The sequence below is a fragment of the Cnephaeus nilssonii genome (genome assembly GCF_951640355.1).
Source record: "Cnephaeus nilssonii genome assembly, chromosome: 6".
NCBI lineage: Eukaryota > Metazoa > Chordata > Mammalia > Chiroptera > Vespertilionidae > Cnephaeus > Cnephaeus nilssonii.
In genome coordinates, this window is record NC_137077.1 from 82,423,950 (window position 1) to 82,435,911 (window position 11,962).

Sequence of the window (11,962 nt, forward strand, 5' to 3'; positions counted from 1 at the left end):
CCTGACATCAGAGGGTTTGATGCTAGAGGATCTCCTTTTCCTGATGCGTCATCACCTTCCCACTTCACAGACTGACGTTCCTTTTCAGCCCTCTTCCTATTAGCACTGGTGCCCTTTAACTCAGCAGTTCTCCACCACAGTATTAGTTGTCAGGAGTGTCCAAAGTAAGTATCTGAAGTTTGTGAGTCAGCATAAAGCATCACTCATTTGATTTGCGGCATGGGCAAAAGCAGAGAAGAAAAGGACAGAATTATAGCAAAGGAACTGAAAATCTTGCATAACTCTAGGTATCAGCAAGGTAGGATAGAGTATATGCTAATATCATCCTCATGTGTCCCAATAAGAAAATGCAAAAATTCAATAGAAAAAGATCGGTCCTAACCCATTTCACTTTAGCTGGTTCCTCTGATTTCTGCCTTTACAGATTTCTTTTTATTTTTTTCACTACCTAAAACACTGTACATCCCTTTTGATCAACAACTTTATTATGATTATTACTCCAATGTTAAAGAAAGAGCAAGTCTTAGAATCCCATCTATAATACCCAACCAACAATTAAGTCTATAAATCTTAAAAGGATCGGAAGAACATTCAACAGGAGTGCACCTGTACAGTTTCAGCTGTGCTAATCACTGGAAAAATCTTCTCTGGAGAGTAATCTTTTCAAGCATTTTTTCTTTTTTACAATAATGGCTTACATACTAAACACCAGTATACATAAACATTAATCACTTATATGTTTAAAATTACATATTAAATCTACATAAATCATTAAATGTTTGAAATGACATGCGCATTCAATAAGAAGTGATAAAGTCTAAAAAAGAAAAAGAGAAAGAAATGATAAAAGTCTAGTACAGATTTTCCTTTCTGGACCTAAGGAAGGCAGTTAGAAAAAAAACACATATCACTATGCTTTAAACTTTAGCAGAGACCACATAACTACACTTCTTACTGATGCCTATAGTGATTCTGCACCAGGTCATAAGCTAACTAACAGTTAATCCTCTAATTTCATGGAAAAGAACTCTCAGAAAAAATTATAACCTGCAGCAAACAGATTTAAAAACTGAGCTCCATGATATTCCTATCAATGAAAAGCAATTACAAGAATATCATATTTTAAATTTTAAACCGCAGTATATGATTCAAATTATGGCATTTTACGTACTGCAACGTGCTAATAGATTACATATCCAACAAACACATCTTTAAAACATCAATCCAGATGAAAGGAAAAGAGGTCACACGCCCAGTGAATAGTGAAAGTGGACATTTTAAGATATAAATTTTAACTATTATAATGCATATAATCAGAATAAATTCTAAAATAGACAAATTAGTTACTACATTGAAATTCAGAAATGGAAAAGATTTCCTATACAGAAGCTAAATTCTATTATCCTAACAACATTCTATGAAATGTAGCTGTTCTCCAGAAGTAAAACAGGTTGTCCTATGAATCCATCCGAGCAAAGTTAAAATTTCAAAGGTAAAAAGGCTTTAGAAAATCTCCAAGAAAAATTCCTTAACCTCATCTGCTTTACCTTAACAAATGCCTACATCCTAAAACAATATGGCAAAAAAATACCGATTCAACATACTGACCAAAACAAAAGGATATATAATAGATGGGAAGTGTATGGTCCAGATTACAAATGTAGAAAACTTCAGTTAAAAAAAAATTTAATCAGTAATGACAGAAAGGTAAACTAATGCTGAGTTTTGAAGGATGGGAACATTTAGATAGAAAAAAGAGGGAGGGTCGTATCAGGTGACAGGAAGAACACACATAAAGTCACAGCAAAGGGAATGAGCAGGACTGTATGTAGGACACTGCCAGACTATGTGACTGTCATGTAAGTGAGCAGTCAGCAGTACCACAGTACTGCAACACTGCTCTCAATTCCCAGGAAACATGATTCATACTGTGTTCTATGTGAGTAGTACCCCATGGAGGTGTACAAAGAGATGATCCTGGTTAGGTGATATATAAAAACATCAGGTGGGATGCTCAACTCAAAGAAATTCTGTGAAATAGGGGAGCAAAACACGAAATAGATTTAGGTAGATTCAGTCCATATTAGCGTATCAAAGGATGGGTGAAGTCCCAAATAAGAGAACTGCATAAACCAGCCTATCTTGGATTTTGGTTTTGCTCCCTCTCCCCATGAAACTCCTATTAATATTTTTTAGAAAACACTGAGCTATTTTATAAAAAGCCTCCAGAGTCAAGTTGCATGTTGATAAAGAGAAAAATGAGGAACCACTGAAAGTTTTAGTGAAGAAATGACAGCAGAAAAGCTACAACAAAAAAATAAGTTCTGACACAAATATGAAAGGTAGACTAAAGCAGCAGATTTGAGAATTTTGAGAGTAAAAGATTGTTTGAAATTCTTGAGAGAAAACTCACAGAATTAATACAATGAACAATAAATCCACACTGTTAATAAGCAAGTTGTTTAAAAAGCATCTTTTAAACAATCAAATACTTTTTAAGATTTACTTTTCAGAAAATAATAACTTTTACTCCTAAATTTATCATGTCTTTATAGTAGTTATACCAGTTCACAGTTAAGCAGTATAATCTCAGATTTCACAGTGTAAGCAAGCACTGGTCCATTCAAAACTATCCTTATTCCTTCCCCCAGAGGCCCAGGTGACAGTAATATAACACAAAGCAGGTATCCAACATTTTGAGAAACCATATTGTTGGGAGTTATCTTACATAGAAATATCAAATAATATTCTTAATAAAGAGGTAACTAAAAACATTGCATACTGTTTAAAATAGGTGATACACTCCTAGAAAAATCTTAATTAAAAAAGAGTTTAAAAGAACTTGGTGAAAACTTTACCCATAGTTTATCTGGATTCCACAGGCAGAAAGCTTTATTAGTTTAAATTCCTACAATCATCTGTAATTATAACCCATGATTCCTAAATATATCCTAAGGCATAGCCAACAAACCTAAGGTTTTGGAAAAAACAAAGCACAGTCTTGAGTTGAATTTGCTTTGAAATTAATTTCATTACAATATGTATTTTAAATATAGATGCAACTATTTACTATATTGTTATAAATGAAGCAAAAACAACTGCATTTTAAAACTGGTCTTAAATAGAAAGTAATCCATATGTGTATATACTAGTAGATAAAGCAGTTCAAAAAGTCAGATCAGTTTATAACAAATGGACCTTACAAAAGATTGCTGAACTATAATCTTAAATTTACCATTTAAGTGAAATAGCAGTAACTTCTGTTTTAATGCACAGAATGGTAAGTTATCAGTTAGTCTTACATCATTAATAGTCTTTAAAGATAAGTAGGTACTAAGCTGCTGTTTTTGAAGGAACAGCTGCTTTTTAACTGAAACTAATAAGAATCACTATTCACCAATTTATGTCCTTTTAGTTTGAAGGAAGCCAATGTCTTTTCTGCTAACAAAAAATAAGAGCTAGACTAGAGCATAAATACACAGTACTATATTGACACAGCATGCATTATTTTTACAAAAATAAGCCCCCATGTTCATTCAAGTCACTTGGAAATGGCAGACACTGAGGCATGAAAACAAAAAGAATATTCTCTGTCTAGCAGTTTACAGTGCTTAATAAGTAACTTAATATATAATCACAGGTGGACCTACTGAAAGAAGACAATGCATACCTATAATGGAAATATTTTCAATTTATCAATTTTACAATTGCCACAAAACCACCAAATCAATAAATCAAACCTGGCTATAATAGTCAAAACTTTGAAAACACTGATTCTGCTACGTTCAAAGTAAAAAAAAAATCAATGATGTCCTTCTAATTTATAAAAACATCTCTACTACAGAAGTTTAACTTAGTTATAAATTCAAGATCGATGTTTTTCAAAATGCAAACTACCAGGCCCCACCCCAAATATGCTGAATCAGAATTGCAGAGGCAATGCCAGGGAATCTGCACTTTCAATAACTCCCCCAGGTGATCTTCATGCACACTGATGCTGGAGAACCACTACCTTCCCTGTTAGATTGATAATAAGGTTTTGGAATTCAAGAACTAAAATCTCCTGGCTTGAGAGCCTTTTAAACTAAATTTCATTCATAGATTAATATTTCAAAAAGATTTAGGTAATAAACATGTTTTGGAAAAAAACAAACAAGTACACAAAAAATTTATAGCAGGAATTAAAAGAAGAAACTTATAGGCCATTTTATTTTTAACTCAAGATTTAAGAGACACCTAAATAATTTTATAGACCAACGGGTGTTTGAAAACAGAACTGCTATCTTAAAAATAATCCAATCCACAATATTAAAAGCACAGTATTTCAAATATGTTCATATTTATTTACTCAGCTGTTAAGTAAATCAGGGCATGAACTGTTTACATTATACCAAATATAAGCAATGATTAAACTTATAAAGCTAAACCTAAACAAACCTGTTTATATTCCACTACAAAATTTACTCTGGTCAGAAACTGATTTTTCATAAATTCATATAACTTTAACAAACTTAGATAAACATGTATAATGGAAAGAGCAATGGAGCAAAAACTAGAAGCCACCTAAAGTAGTTCTGGGTAATCCGGAAGCTAGCTATATGACCTTAGGACCTTTACCTTCCAGGGCAGCGGCAAGGGTTGGGGGGGCAGGATGGTTCAACTGATTACTCATCTCAGGATCATATGTTGTGAGAATCAAATAAGATACTATGTAAATACATTCTTAAACATTGTAAAGCAATTTATAAACCAAAGGCATTATCAAGAGAGCAAAATTTGAGAGGCACAGTCTTTAGTTGCCTGCTATAAAATAGAGCATTACGGAAACAATGAAAAACATCAAAACTGACCCTTCAGATTCAATTAGATATAGAATACTATTTGTATATTCTGTAAACTATAAATATAAAGCATAAGAAATCAATTCAGTTACCTGTCCTATGTTCCCATTTCTAACATCTATTGTTTAAAGATATAAATGATATTAGATAGATCCGTGGTCGGCAAACTGCGGCTCGTGAGCCACATGCGGCTGTTTGGCCCCTTGAGTGTGGCTCTTCCACAAAATACCACGGCCTGGGCGAGTCTATTTTGAAGAAGTGGCGTTAGAAGAAGTGTAAGTTTAAAAAATTTGGCTCTCAAACGAAATTTCAATCGTACTGTTGATATTTGGCTCTGTTGACTAATGAGTTTGCCGACCACTGAGACAGACCATGAGTTGATAATTGTCACAATTGCTGTTTTCATTCTCTCTCTATACTTCCTTATATTTGACAATTTTCGTAATAAATTTTAACAAGGCAATGTATATGTTTGTTTACAAAACATCTGAGAAGCTAAAATATATCTCATTAAAAGTTATTTCTTTTTTAAAATTATTCCCAAAACTATTTTATAATTTTCTTTCAATGTTATCTCAGATTCCATAAATCCCAAAGTAAGCTGCTCTCAGTACCCTTCTATATATCATGACACTTACTAGAAAATAATTACTATTTTTCAACTAGGTGAGTAAATATTCTTACCCAAACTGCAAAAATATAATTCTTTTAAGTTTCCGCTTCCTGATCTTTATTCCTTTTTTCTTTGTGGAATTTTTTCTTTTGCTCATTCATTCCAAAATTCCAAAATTAAGAAGTGAAAACAACCAGTTTCAACTGCATGTATGTGTAAAAATATAACAGGAAATAAAAGAGCAAATAACTCCTTTTTTTCTAACAGTAGTATTGAAAAAGACCAGTGTTAGTAGTAATTAGCCATTCCTCTTAAAATCTGTGGACCTATACAACTCAATTTATATGGTAAGAGACTGTTACATCCAAAATGAAGTTAACATGTCTGTCATAAAAAAGAAATCCCCAAATCAAGGATTTTATCAAGGTGTGCATAACAATGTACAATTACTCCGCATATATCAATCTAATTGCTCAAATAATGTCCTTTAACCTGGGGCCATATTCTACAGTTTGAAAAAGCATAAACCACCTTTCACCCTCAAGCAGATTTGCTTAGCTTTAACTTAATAAAATTTATCTATAGCTCAATAGCTCATGTTTTATTATAGTTAGTGAAGGAATCATAAGTGTTGAAACTTAAATGCAGATAGAAGGACAATAGCTTGTGGTTTATAATTAAAACTGTATTTGGTAATATCCACACATTAATTTATTCATTACTTGAGAGCTAATAAATCTGTTTCTTCTCTGCCTAAAGAGATAGTGTACCTTAATTATTTTTACTTGGGAGGGAGGGGGACAGAGCAAGTGGGCAGGGAAGGAAACTCATCAGTTCAACTGTCACTATACATTTGGTTTCTAAGCATTAAAAACTCCATTTTCTTTTATATGTAATATATTTGAGAAGATACATAGAAACCACTTGTTCCAACATGGTCTTTAATAACTTTGCATGTTAGTCCTGCTGCAAGTCCTTATTTGTATTATTTAAAAACAAGTAATTGTAAAACTCAGTAAATCCATGAAAGGCAAACTGTTGGAAGATGAATAACAAACAAAAATAATTACTAGACCTTATTCAAGCAAGGTTAATAATTGTACATGTTTACTTTAGAATGTTTATAGCACACAAGCTAAAAAAAAAATAATGGTAAGACCACTATGATGCTGGTAGGTACCCTTTATTTGGTGTCAATGCTAGGTGCCACTTACAATGCAGCTATTACATTCCTTATTTCTTTTTCTAAGTGTCTAGATATCATTGCCCCTATTATTTTATCATAAGCATAAATCAAGTTTCTCACCTCATCTCAGAATCCTACATTTAACCCCAAGCATCAATTTAAAAACCACGATTTCCCATATAGTTGCAGAAATCCCCCTAAAAGAGTCAAGAATTACAGGAAAATGAAGACAAAACCATCTTATACATCTAAATGAGGATGCCAGTAATGACAACTGCAATAAAAATCAAGAAGGCGTACTCTGAATTTTCACCATTTTAATAAAACAAAATCATGAAATTTTAAATTAAAGGTGGCGCTCTGTCCTCAACTCACCCGATTGTGACTCACTTTTGCAGACTATATGGTAGGCAATAACACTTTTTCAAAGATCTTAGCAGTTACACCCAAGCCAAAATCAGGACAGAGATTCACCCTTAATTACAGCAATTTAACTGTCTCACCCAAAGCAAGGTAGAAGCTAAAAACATCCCCCTGAAATCAGGGCTAAATAAGCCCATTTCATATACTAGCTTTCAAAGGCTCCTTTAAAGAAAATGTTTCTATCTACTTCAAATTTGAACTCATCAGGTGGAAAAAGAAAAAGAAAAGAAAAAAAAAGAGGGGGAGGGGGGACCCAGCAGAAAGGCCAACTACAAAAAGAGATTCCCCTCCAATCCTGCTAATTCCCCCAATCCGTCTCTGCCACTCACTCACAAGGATAAGGAGTCTGGGGAAGGCTAGCAGCAGGGCAAGCGGTGAAGGCCCTCCATTCACTCCTGTGGGCCACCATCCAAAGGGTTACACACCCTCGGTTCAAGGAGAGCCTCATACAAAGCAGATCCTTACAAGTACTTCTTATTATAAAATACGCCCACGCTGTACAAGAGCGTTATTTTAAAGTAAGACTGTCCTCAGGTGGAGGAGGTTAAACACAACAAAGGCTTCCATGTTGAAAGGCAGACAGTCCAGATTCAAGCATCTACCTACACACGTATGAAAAAAAAAAAATCCATCAGTAATTTATCATGAACAGCAATCGATACCAACAGGAGCCATTAGATTATTAATAAACCCAGAAAAGTGGGATGCATAGCAGCTAAAGTGGCTGGCTGCTACGATCTAACCCCAGGGAAAGGTAAAAAATACGCCTGCGGAGGAGGGTCAAGCCCGCCGCAGATTCAGAGACCCCTCCAGCCCACCTGAGCACCCCCTGCCCCGGACGTCAAGCCCGCTGCACCGCACAGGATGCGAGCACACTTTCCAGCACTGCGAGTCCCGCAGAAAACTGGTGAATGAAATGCGCACAGAGACCAACCTGGCTAGTGACCGCGGCGCAGAACCAGGGGTCGCCAACTAGCTTAGCCACAGGATTCTCCTGCAAGATGCAATACAGGGAGCCTATCCCCAACCCCGCAACTGGAACCCGCTTCGTTCTCACTGACCCTTTCTAAAAAGGGGGTGCAGGACGCAGGGTGCCCCCCGCCCCTAAACTAAATCGAAAAAAATGCGAATCGGAAGCAGCCGGGAACATCCTGGGGAGGGAGGTGGGGGGGAAGACAGGAGACGCCAAGAGAAAGGCGAGACGAGACGGCTCTCCAACTCCCAGGGAAACGCCGTCGTGCGATAAGAATCGGTCAACCAGCCCCACACAGGGGCTGGCGAGGGGTCCCCGTCGGAGACCCAGCGGGGCCGAAGCCGGGGATTAAAGGGGTGACCCTCTCGGGGCGCGGGGAGAGAGCGCCGGGCACCGCTGCCCTGAAGGTCACCACGCGCCGGGCGGGGGCGGCTGGCGACGGGATGAGCTCCGGCTCTGCCGAGGGAGGCGGCTCGGAGGAGAGCGGCGAGCGTACACCCGGAGCCCCACCGAGCCGGTCCCTCGGGCCCTGGGCGGGGACTCCCGGCCGGACCGCGCTAAGGCGCACTCCCAGGAACCCGCTCACCTTTACGATCTCCCGTGCGGGCGCGGCAGAAGACAACCTGCAAGAGGCCCCCCGAACGCCCCCGCCAACTTCTCCCGGACCTGCTGAAGCCGCCGTGGGGCGCGGGGCACCCAACTGTCAGGACCCCCTCCGCGACTCCCCGACCCCCGTGTTCCGCCCAGCCTTCCCGCAGGTGACCTGCCCCATCGCCCCGGCCGCGGGCGGATGGCGGCCGCCACTCACCTCGCCCGGCAGCAGGAACCATTTTCCAAAGGAGAAAAGGAAGGGGGGGGCGGGGGCTGCAGGGGGTCGGGGGCTGGGTGAGGGACAGCGGGGAGCGCAGAGAGCTGGGGCTCGGTCCTCGGCGAGTCCGCAGCCTGCTCGCAGGGCTTAGCGCGCCACGCGGAGGTGAGGGTGCACCTCGGGGATGAGGCTGCGGAGTCGAGAGGCTCGGCGTCCACCAGCCGGGGCTCCCTACTCACGCTGTACAGTGAGGAGGCGGCAGAGCAGGAGGCGGCACCCGGCTCGGCCCCCGCCCAGAGCCCGGCAGCCGCCGAGTGGCCGCCCGGGTCCCCGCAGGACCCGCCTCCTCGGCTCCGCAAAGCCGCACACTGGGCGCGCCGCGCTCGGCACGGGTAGCTCCGCCAGCCTCACGCCGCCATCCGCAAAGGCAGCGGCGGGCGGGGTGCAGACCCCTCGGCGAGCACCGCAGCCCGACCCGCTAGGGGCGGGGCCCACGGCCACTCGGCGGACGGCCGAGCACGAGGGGGCTGCGCGCAGCGTAGGGCTAGGAGCCCCGTTTGCACCGGGTGGCCCGCAAGATCGTCGGAGTAGGCAGGGGGAAAGAACTCTCACCCGTTCCGGTCTGGTGCTCCCTTCTCTTCACACCCACACGCCTCCCGCTCCACGCTGGCGGCGCAGCTGCTCCCGCTGCCACTGCCGCCGCCGCCACCGCCGCCGCCGAAGCTCGCGCCGCCGCCGCCGCCGCTGCCGCCTCGGCTGGGCGCGGTCACGTGACGCGACCCGCGGGGAGCCTGGGGGCGGGCGGGCGCGCGCGCACGCGGTGAGAGCCGGGCTTGGACCGGGACTGGGGAGCCCGGCGGCGCGGAGGGGGCGTTTAAGGGGAGGACCCAGCGAGCGCGCCCCCAGCTGGCGAGCGCGCGCCCGGCGGTGAGAACTTGCGGCGCGGTCCGGAAAGGGTGCTGGAGTGCGGGGCGGGGGACCCACGCCTCCGCCCGGCCCTCCCTCTCTTCCTTCCCAGAGCGCCGGGACTCGCCGCTGCCCCCGCCCCCTGTCTCAAGCGCCTTTCCTCCTGCCGCCGCCCGCGATTGGCTGCGAGGGTCTGACGTCCGTGTTTCCATGACGTAGCGGGGCGGGGGGTGGCGAGGGCGGAGGGGGTGGCTGGGGCGCGCGGGGCGGTGACGACGTCAGTCACAGCTGCGGTGCCGGCGTGGGGTCGGGTCCTCCCGCGACTGTGGAGGCTGGAGAGCGCTGACTGCCGCAGGCGGACGCGGGCGCTTTCACCTGGGGCCCCGCCCGAGCCACCCTCGGCCCGCGCACCTCCGGAGCCCGGGAGCAGGGCCGCGGGCGTGGGAGGGCGAGCGCTCCCGGCGACGGCGGGTTCAGGCTGACCATTTGTCAGCGGATTTGAAAGGCTTCTCGCCGCTTCCCTTCACTCCCCGCCGGACCCGTTGCCTGTCTCGGGCCGTGACGCACACACCGGACAACCCAAGTGCCTCCCAAGTCGTTTCCTTCTGGGGGAGGAGAGCCCACCGTCCCTGCGAGTGCCGGACGCCCCTTCTCCCTTGCTGAGGGTCGGCCTCGCCACCTGGGGTCCCTCTTCAGCGCCCGAAGGGTTAACCGGGGTACCGGGTGCCCGCAGGCCCCTCGGGACCCGCGCTTAAAATCCCCGCGTCTTCCTTTGGCTTTGCTTTTTCTACCGCTGCCAAACTGTTGGCTCTTACAGTTCACTTGTACCGTCTTTACCCATCACCCTTCGTTCGGGTGGGGAAAAGACACAAAAAAACACACCGAGTAACACGCAGAATTGAGATGCTAAAAGGTAGTCTGCTTTGCCCAACCTTCAAGGGATTTTGCAAGTTAATCAGAACCATCCATCGTGACATCTGCTTTAAAAATAAAACGGTTTTCCTTCCTACACACAGATGCACAGATAGGTCAAGATTAGTGTCTTACCTAAGACACCGCGCTCCATCTTCCTTAAATCGGCTCTGTTTGAACTAACCATCGCGGCTCCTTCAGAGACCGGGTCAGACTTGTTTTCAGTACCACTTAGCCCGGGCAAAGAGATGCGTTCTGCAGTCTCCTCCTTTCTCTTAATTCCAAGACTGGGAAAATTACTATTTGTAACGTCTTCTTAAAAGCATACCGGCGATGTGAAAGACTGTATTACGTATATTCACTCTCTGATAGCTTTTATTTGTAAAGGTTTAGAAACAAAATATCTAAAAGTTTAGAAAGCAAAAACTCCTCGTTAATCCTGTTGAAAATAAACTTTTTAATTAATTTGTCTTACCAGGAAACACATTACCAAGTTGTGAGCTGTTCTCTTGACCAGCGAAGTTAGCACTGGGCAGAATGACACAGTTTTTCCTCTCGTTAATCACTGTTGAGGAATTGGTTGGTGTGGTACGATAGCCCTTCCTGACATTATTTAAAAACTTAACAGAACATATTAACTTTTCAAAACAGCCTAGAGACATTTAAGAATAATTGGCTTTTGTCCAACTTTTCCTACAAGGAAATGACAATAGAAAATTGAATTATGCATTCTACTGTAATCAAGAATATGACATTAAAGTGATATACTGTATGTATGCATCGTTGCTATAGTGCACTAGCAAAGTGGATAACAAATTAAACTAGAATTTGTTCACTTTGTGGGTTTGTTGCAGCTCCAAATTATAAAATATACACTCTTAAAGTGTTGTGGTCATGAAAAATTACTCAGCGTGTTCAATTTAGAACATGATTTCAATAGAGATTTTACTTATAGCGATTATATACATATACATCCAAGAACAGACTTATATGTATTATTTTCATGAAATGTGAGTCACAATGATTTACAGTAGTAGTCAAGATGATTGTACTCTGTAGTTTGATTTCTATATTTTGATTCCTTAAGTAGCAATAAAGGCTGAAAACAATATAGAAATAACTGCAAATTAGGAAATTCTTTTTTTTCTCCCTAAGGTTTAGTATTGAAATCTCCTTATGTTTCAATGCCATATGTCTCAATGTAAAAATCAAGAAAATATTTGATCACTTAATTAGCATTTCCTAAAAAAATGGGGCTACTGGAATTCAAAGATGCTACTGGATATATAACCATATCTTC

At 42.5% G+C, this 11,962-nt stretch overlaps 1 protein-coding gene across 4 annotated transcripts in view; it reads right to left on the reverse strand.

Moving 5' to 3' along the window:
* ATP2B1 (ATPase plasma membrane Ca2+ transporting 1) overlaps positions 1-9,870 on the reverse strand; it is a 136,575-nt gene extending 126,705 nt beyond the window's left edge. The window contains exon 1 of one of the 4 annotated variants that reach the window (XM_079774384.1): positions 9,457-9,870. The gene's annotated coding sequence lies outside the window, so the exon portion shown is untranslated. Of the gene's footprint in view, positions 1-7,396; positions 7,866-8,844; positions 9,416-9,456 lie in introns of those variants that run through there. The other 3 variants (XM_079774388.1, XM_079774386.1, XM_079774385.1) reach the window with 3 other exon arrangements.
* Between the last annotated feature and the right edge of the window lie 2,092 nt (positions 9,871-11,962).